Below are 8,294 nucleotides of genomic sequence, written 5' to 3' on the forward strand. Positions count from 1 at the left end.
AGGAAGTGGTAAAGAAGTTGGCCTCAAAGCCCATCCAAGCTAAAGAGTCAGATGTCTCGTTACACGCGATAGCCACGTGTCCCGGAGTCCATGGTAGCATCAGGATATTATGTCTGAATAGTATGAAACTTAGTTTATTATGGCTTTTTTTATGGGATAAACTTTATTTAAAAAAAAAAAACTAAACAAGTAAATAGTCAAAAATTGGCAATATATGGCGCCGTATTGATATTTTTGCACAGAACTGTATTCTCTCGAATTCTACTTGATTTGATTTCTCTTTTTTCACCTTTTAAAAAACTCAGCATTTATTTACATAGAAAAGTGTGTATGTATAAGTAAGATTGTGCTCTTGTGCATCTGTTTGTGAAAGGAGTACATATATTTTATCCAAACGTATGTATGTCCATGACATCAACCATTGAAGAACAAAAGCTACATTTGACACACTTTAAGTTTGTGCTCAGCCCCAAACTGTGCAGCCACAAAGAAGAAAAATCCCTTGGTGGAATCAGCAATAGCAAATTTACCATCGGCTTAAGCAGTAGACGTGGCAACACCTCAAGCCGGGATGAAACAAAATAAACTTGTTTTCATTTTAATTTGTTCTACGATTTTCTTTTTCCCCCTTTTTTCGGCAGCCATACTTTCAGCTGCTGCCAATGTAAAAATGAATTGGAAGGAAAGCTCCAGTTGAGCGCAAAATGTATTGATTGAATTCGTCTATGTTGGGTAGCTCTGTCTGAAGCCTTACAGAAATACACCTTACAAACATTTCCCCTTATACACATTTTTGGTGAGGCTTCAAAGGGATAAACTAAAAAATTAAAAAACACAGGAAAGCTTACTGCAGATTTTGGAATGTGCTAAAGTAAAATGAAATGTGAGTAAAATGTAAACTTCAGAGCAAAAACAAAAAAAATACAAAAAGTAAATGAAGTGGATGTCTGCTCGTGCATAAATTTCGCATAAATTTAGAGATTTCAAATTGCAAATCCTAAGCAAACATATCAAGACAAAGTGCAGTGCAAATTTTTTCAAACTAAAGATTTTGATTTTAATATTTGCGAAATTTACAGAGCTTTATTTCATTTTATTTTATTTTTTTTTTATTTACTTATTTTTTTTTATTTTTTATGTGAAATGCTTAGGACACATGGGAAGTTCACTGACATTCTGAAATCGTATTCGAAAGTGCGAGAAATATAGGCCGAAGTAACACAGGGCAGTCTAGTCAGGCCTCGGACTGTACTTACTCTATACCTGCCAGTACCGAAAATGTACAAGTAGCTACATTTGCACATAGAATCTCTCCTGCTACTTTGAACTAAGTAGACAAGGGAGTAGTAAAGTCCTCTCTCGACGAACAAAACTAACACTCTACAAGGCCCGCATCATGCCCGTCTTAACGTATGGCGCAGAAGCTTGGTCGATGACAACATGCAATGAAGCGAGGCTGGGAATGTTTGAAAGAAAGATGGCATGATTAGATTCGAGTAGACTAGATTTGTGGGTATTCAGTCAGGATGACCATTTTACTGTACTCAGATATATAACAATAAAAATAATAGAGATGCAGGATAGATACAGTAGGGATAGCAAGACAGAAAACTTGCTTTGAGGTCACTCTTCCGCGAATCTTTCCCCATTCATTGATGAATCTGAAGAGATCCGGAGAAGAAGAATGTGAAATTTCTCCATACTTAGTACATCGCATTACAACAGCCTAAGTCTGGTTCTAGAAAACATCAGACAGCTACAGGAAAAATGCTCTGCAGTGTCCTCATTCTCACGACAAGATAGGAATATTGAGGACTAGGAATATTGAGGAATATTGCCAATAATTCGCATGGTAGTCACATGCTGATCACAGGTGTTGTGCCCTTTGATTACACCCACCAGTACTCTCAGGTTCTTCCTACCCGGCTACTCGCTAATTTCTTGTTTGATTCTTTCACAAAGTACTTGGCTACTTTGCAGAAGCCCAACTTACACCAACGTACTCTATGGGTAGGTAGACCTCATGAAGTCGCCAATTCATAGTGAAATCGATACAGAATTGACACCTAGAAAGGGTTCAGGGCCTAGTGGCATGTTTGTAGAGCCTTCATTATCCTATGTAGGCATGATTTTAGATGCAAAGCTCAAGCAGAAAGGGCTCTCAAACTCAAAGCTGTTGAACTCAGGGTAGCTATTTACATAGGTACTATATATATGCTCATTGCCTTTCACAATCTTCATTAACCCACTCTATAACAAAGCAGTTAAGAGGCCTTTAAAGATTATCTTCGCAATCAACTATCAAAACACTGACGAGTTGGTTTACCTCTGAAATAATTTTATTGATATTGAGAAGAAGAATTAAAGAGAAGTGGATTCATACAGTAATATACGTTAGGTTGGTGCGGATGCTGAGGCTCATAGTCCTTTGGGATGACGAGTGGAGAATTTGTCCGTATCTCTCCTAAAACCAGTGCGCACTTTTGAACAACTTATTCAGAAGTAACGTGTTTGCACGGCAATCCTCTGGGCGTACCTACCGATTAGAGAATGCGCCGTTATAAGTGAAATCAGTGTGTCTCTTCTTTGTAGAAGTTCCGTGCGTTTAGCATTGAGAGTCGACCTCAGCTGTCGGGCGATTTTGTAAGTGGCTTCATTACGCCATATTTCATTCGCTCTTCTTACAATTTCTTCGCGGATACGTAGTTTACATGCTTGCTAGAGTATACCTATATCATTGTCTATGTACTCATCAGTCAATTTGGTACCGATTTTCGCTGGCTCATCGGTTCTGTAGTGACCCTCAATGTACAATGGCGAGGAACCCATGTTACCTTTAAGTGAAATGACTCAGCTATCTTGTTAAGTGATGGGCGACATTTCACGGCTACCTTTGAGGTTATCAACTACTTTGTGAGCGATTTTATCTCCGTTTATCTATCAGAGAAAATGTATATATCATCTTCAGGTATCGCATCACACTGTACCGTGTTATGGCTTTCATTATTGCTATCAGTTCAAACCTGAAATACACTACAGTTGTTAGAAGATCGAGAACTGAAGGAGACCCGCAGATGTTCGGAATAGGTATACACCATCTCCCACCCTGCTCACCAACTTTGAGCCTTCTGTGTATACATGGATGGGCTCGTCCTGTTTTACCTCGTGCCGTTATCACTCCTCTCTCGAGGGTAGGAAGGTCGTGAACGTTGTAATTGCAAGTGTAGGCGGGATTGCATAGTCCACCTATCCGGGAAGCTCCAACATGCCATCCAGGACCACTTACTCAGTGTTCAGCCTTATTGCCGTTTGCGCGCGATATATCTAGCTTGCAGGTCTACCGGAAGGAAGTTTTATGTCGCATATACAGGGTTGGTCATATTCGACGGACCCGACGGATTTCGATGACTCTTTGGGCCCGTTCCAACCGACGAGGCTTGCCCGCAGGCAACAAGCTTTGCGTCAATTGAATCTTATACGGGAATTAATGCAAATCAATGCCGATAATTCTGTCAAAAAGATACAGGGTTGCCAAATGGGTCCGTCGAATATTGGCAACCTTATAATGCTTTCACTAGTATGGTTGACATTACAAGAGTTATAAGAACAGATACTAGTCTTTGGACCTAGTAAACTCGTTCAACATGCATGCCCTTCTCAAGGGCATTCCACCATATTGCAATACCATAGTAGAGAGTTTATCTAACTACTGATGTGCAAAGTCAATGTATCATTCTGTGCTATCACGCCCATTTTTATCCAATTAGCCTTTCGCAGAAGTGCAATGATGTCATACCTTTGCGTACTCTATCTGCGACTATGAGTCCTCACTTTAGCGTTCTATCCAGTACGAGTCCCAGATATTTAGGCCTTCTTGTTATTCTAAGTGGTTTTTCTTTTAAAAATATTTGTTTAAGAGTTGTGTTATGTCTCTGGCTGAACGGTATGAGATCCGCCTTTTGCGAATTTAGTACTAGAAGCCCTCGACTATTGCAACAAAGTGATAGTATATTGAAGATCACACAGTGTAGGAGAGTGTTTGCCCGAGATTGCTATTAACATATTATCGGGTAATGAAATTATCTAATCTACCATTTTTTCAAGTTTCTGAAGAAGATCATTGATGGTCAGGTTCAACAGAATTGGAAAGATTACCCCACCCTGGGGTGTGCCCCTGACCGGAAATTTATTAATGGATGTTCCACCCAAATCTGCGCTTATCGTCCGCCCGATTAGCATTAGTTCTATGAGCGAGACAAGCGCACTGTTTACTCCCATTCCCGTTAACGATTTGGTAATTCTTCAGGATATACCTTCTACCCAAATATGAACGAGACGTTATCAATAAAACGGTCGGCGGATGACATATGGCAAAAATAATTTTTTTGTTTTTTGGTAGGACTGTTATAAGCTTACATGGCAAATTTCAGCGTGATATGTCACATAGTGTGTGTTCGAGTGTGTTCTTCGAATTTAACGATGGAAATTCAAAGAATTTGTTTGAAATTTTGTTATTCCAACAAAATTTCGGCTTCAGACGCCTTAAAAATGTTGCAGACAACCTATGGGGACTCTGCTCAATCGCGTGCATGTGTTTTCCAGTGGTACACATCGTTCAAAGAGGGCCGTACATCAACCCAAAAAACCACGCCAAAGTCGCTCAAAAATTAAGGTTATGCTGACTGTTTTTTTCGATTACGAAGGTGTGGTGCACTCGGAGTTCCTTCCGCAAGGCCGATCGGTTAACGCTGAATATTATTTAGACGTTTTAAAGCGTTTGCGCGAGAACATTCGTCTTAAAAGGAAGGAATTGTGGGACAACAAGTCATGGTTCTTGCATCACGATAATGCACCAGCTCACACATCACGTCTTGTTCGCGATTATTTGAATCCCAAGCTCAAGTTGCCGCTCCGTGGAAAACATTTTGAGACAATTGAAGTCATAAAAGAGAATTCGAAGAACACACTCGAGCTTAACTTGCTTACAGTAGCACAGAAAACAAACTATGTGACATATCACGCTGAAATTTGCCATGTAAGCTTATAACAGTCCTACCAAAACACAAAAAATTTATTTTGCCATATGTCATCCGCGGACCGTTTTATTGATAACGTCTCGTTCATATTTGAGCAGAAGATATGTTATTGAAGAAACCTTCGATGTTTAGAAAGACAGCAAGGATGTATTCCTTATATTGAAGTGTTTTCTGAATTGTGTCGACTAGTGAGTGAAGCGCTGTCTCCACGTAATAAAAGTTGCTTTAAATTATATGCGTACACATTTTTACTGTTATCGATAAGATACATTGATTTTAATGCCCAGAAGAATAACTTTGAAGGCTTTGATGAGCGAAAAAGTGTCAAAGCGCTAGACGAAATGGGAAATATTTAGTATAATGTGCATCGCTTTGAAAAAAAAGTTAAAAGGGGGGGAGGCTTATAGTTTTTAAGTAATTTAATGTTAAAGTTCTGTAATTTAGCGAAAAGTTGGTGTTGCCATACACCTGAAATAAAAACGAAGTTCGTATGCAGGGATGTTCAGTGGAAGATGCATTGTAAAACTGCAGTATTTTTGGCTGTAATTTAAAATTGGGAAATATTTTTGAAAATAAAAACATACAACTCATCGTACTCATCGAAACTTAAAAACAATGATATTAAGCGTATCACAAAAAATAATAAAGTAATTAAAAGCCAAAATTTTCATTTTTACAAACGGGTCCTCATGCCTTATAATTATAAACAGATTTTCTCCACAAAAATTCGATTATCATGTCTGCAAAACAAATAGGGTGGTCGTAGTTAAAAAACTCGTTTCCTTTCAAAAAAAAAACCCTCATCAGTCCAACTCCGGGTACGCAATCCACAGTATTTTTTGCGTAGAACTTCTTTCCGTGTTAAAGCCATTGAACCCAAAATTAAAACGTCATATGCGTGTATGTAGTAAGGAGGCACAATAACCCCCATCCCCATCATTAATACAAAACTCAAATACTTAATTTTTGTTCATATTTTTGTTTTCATTTGCAGGCATTCGACAGCATCATTCTGTTGTCATTCCAATCTTCTTCTTATTCGCGTTTAATATTGGAAAGTGATTGTATGAACAAATGCATTTGCATTTAATTTTAATAAAAATAATTCGAATATAAGAATAAAAATAAGTAAAAACATGCGTGTGGGTGTATATTTGGTGAATTTTAGTGAAGTGTTAAAAAAGAGGTTCTCTGTAAAGTCGGTTTACTGACGATAGTTTAACGTGACAACGTCATAAGAAAATACTGATGGAATGGTTGCAATTTTAAAAACAAAATTTTAATTTTATTTGTTTGATAGATATTTTGTATGGATATAGAGGAGAAGGTAAATGGAATTGCAATGGAATAGGTCAAGTTACATTTACACAAACGTGAAAAATGACGAAACATTTATCAAATTCATGAAAGATATATTCAATTTCGATTGTGCATCAGACGTTAATAAGTCAACAACACTAAGAGGCAACATCATCGATTTGCCTTTTTCAAGACACTTTACACTCGAAACACTCCCTTTCATTTCCTACTTTTCCTATCATCTCCTATTCTCTACAGAGAAATGGTTCATTACCAAGCACACAGGAAGAAGACATATGCAAATACCTACAAATATGTGAATTTATATACATATGCGCATATACATACATATGTATATATGCTCACTCAAGTAGGAGAGAGCCAGATGTCGAACGTTGCCGAACGCGGGGGCCGATTGTGCTCTTTGTCGTTCGTTCCGCGCTCTCGCTTGCAGTTCATTCAAGGTAACGGCAATGAGCAAGGTAACGACAAATGAGCAAGGTAACGACACATTTTTTCGTGCGTACAGCCGGCTAAATCGAATTATAAGACGTTATCACGTCAAAAAATATATAATGTAATGTGCCAAACCATAGAGAAGTTCCCGAGGGCACTTTGAAGGCAAATAATTACGAAATTATTATTTCCCGAATAATTTGGAGTTATAAAGAGTGTTCCTTAATACCTCACTAACATCTCCACCAAGTTTCATTAATAAAGAAATTACAGTTTGCCAAAAATTGCCCAATAGACATTATTCTAAATTCCAGCAGAAGAAGATTTATTGTAAAATGTCAAATTATATGGTATATGAAATATCATTAAAAATGAAAAAATAATAAAACGTTCTACCCTAAACCCTAAAACACTTTTTGCTTATTGCGAGCCTCTCAAGTATTTCCTGTATTGCGGCACATTTTAGCGATTCCTATTCGAAAAAAAATGTTTTCTATCATTTAGTGTTCAATTTCGTGGTTTCGTACCTGGGCACTGCCGAATAATGATCACGCATTAACCCATACTGCTATGGTTAACTAAATTTATGCACCTAACAAAGTCACAGTCGGGCGCCATAGCGGAATGGGGAATCCAGAGAGAACGTAGGTTCGAATCTCGGTGAAAGATTAAAATGAAGAAAAAGTTTTTTCTAATAGCGGTCGCCCCTCGGTAGGCAATGGAAAACCTCCTATCGTATCATAAGCTAATCATAAAAAATATCTGTCATTATTATTATTATATTATTAGAAGGCCATTACGCACTGCGACCAGAGCTGATCTATTGTGAAAGGCCTATTTTTGTAACACTAGAGTTTTAGGCTTTTTAAAAATTTTAGCACAATTTTCGGTTTGTTGTTCCAAAGATTGCATGGAGATACTACGATACCACCAAGGTGATGAAGTCTCTGTCTGCCCAACGCAGGACATTCACAAATCACATATTCTGAGCTTTCTCTGTCCATTTCGCAAAAGCGGCAGACATTGGTCTCAGATAGACCAATCTTATTTAGATGATACCTCAGGCTGCAGTGACCTGTAAGGTATCCTGTTAAAAGACGCAGCTCTACACTGCTTAGTGAGAGAAGCTTGTCAGATATTCCTTTGTTGGGACTTAGGAATAGTTTGGCTTGACGCTGACCGGGACAGTTTAGCCAGTGTGCAGCAAATTTTCTTTCTTCCCACTTCCTAAGGAATTCATTAATGTGGCCTTTTGTGAGTCCACAGAAAGGCTCAGGACCAGTAAGTTGCATATTTGCTCCTTGTTTTGCAAGATCATCATCCATTTCATTTCCATCATGTCCTTCATGTCCCGGAATCCAGCCTAGTGTTACTATGTTGAGGTTCCCCAACGTGTTGAGAAGGTTTAAGCAATCATTTGCCAATTTAGAGGTGAAAGTTGTTGATAGAAGGGTTTTAGAGCCGCTTGGCTATCTGAAAGTATGTAGGTGTGAGTACCTCTCA

This window comes from Anastrepha ludens, chromosome 2 (assembly GCF_028408465.1).
Source record: "Anastrepha ludens isolate Willacy chromosome 2, idAnaLude1.1, whole genome shotgun sequence".
In the NCBI taxonomy this organism is placed as follows: Eukaryota; Metazoa; Arthropoda; class Insecta; order Diptera; family Tephritidae; genus Anastrepha; species Anastrepha ludens.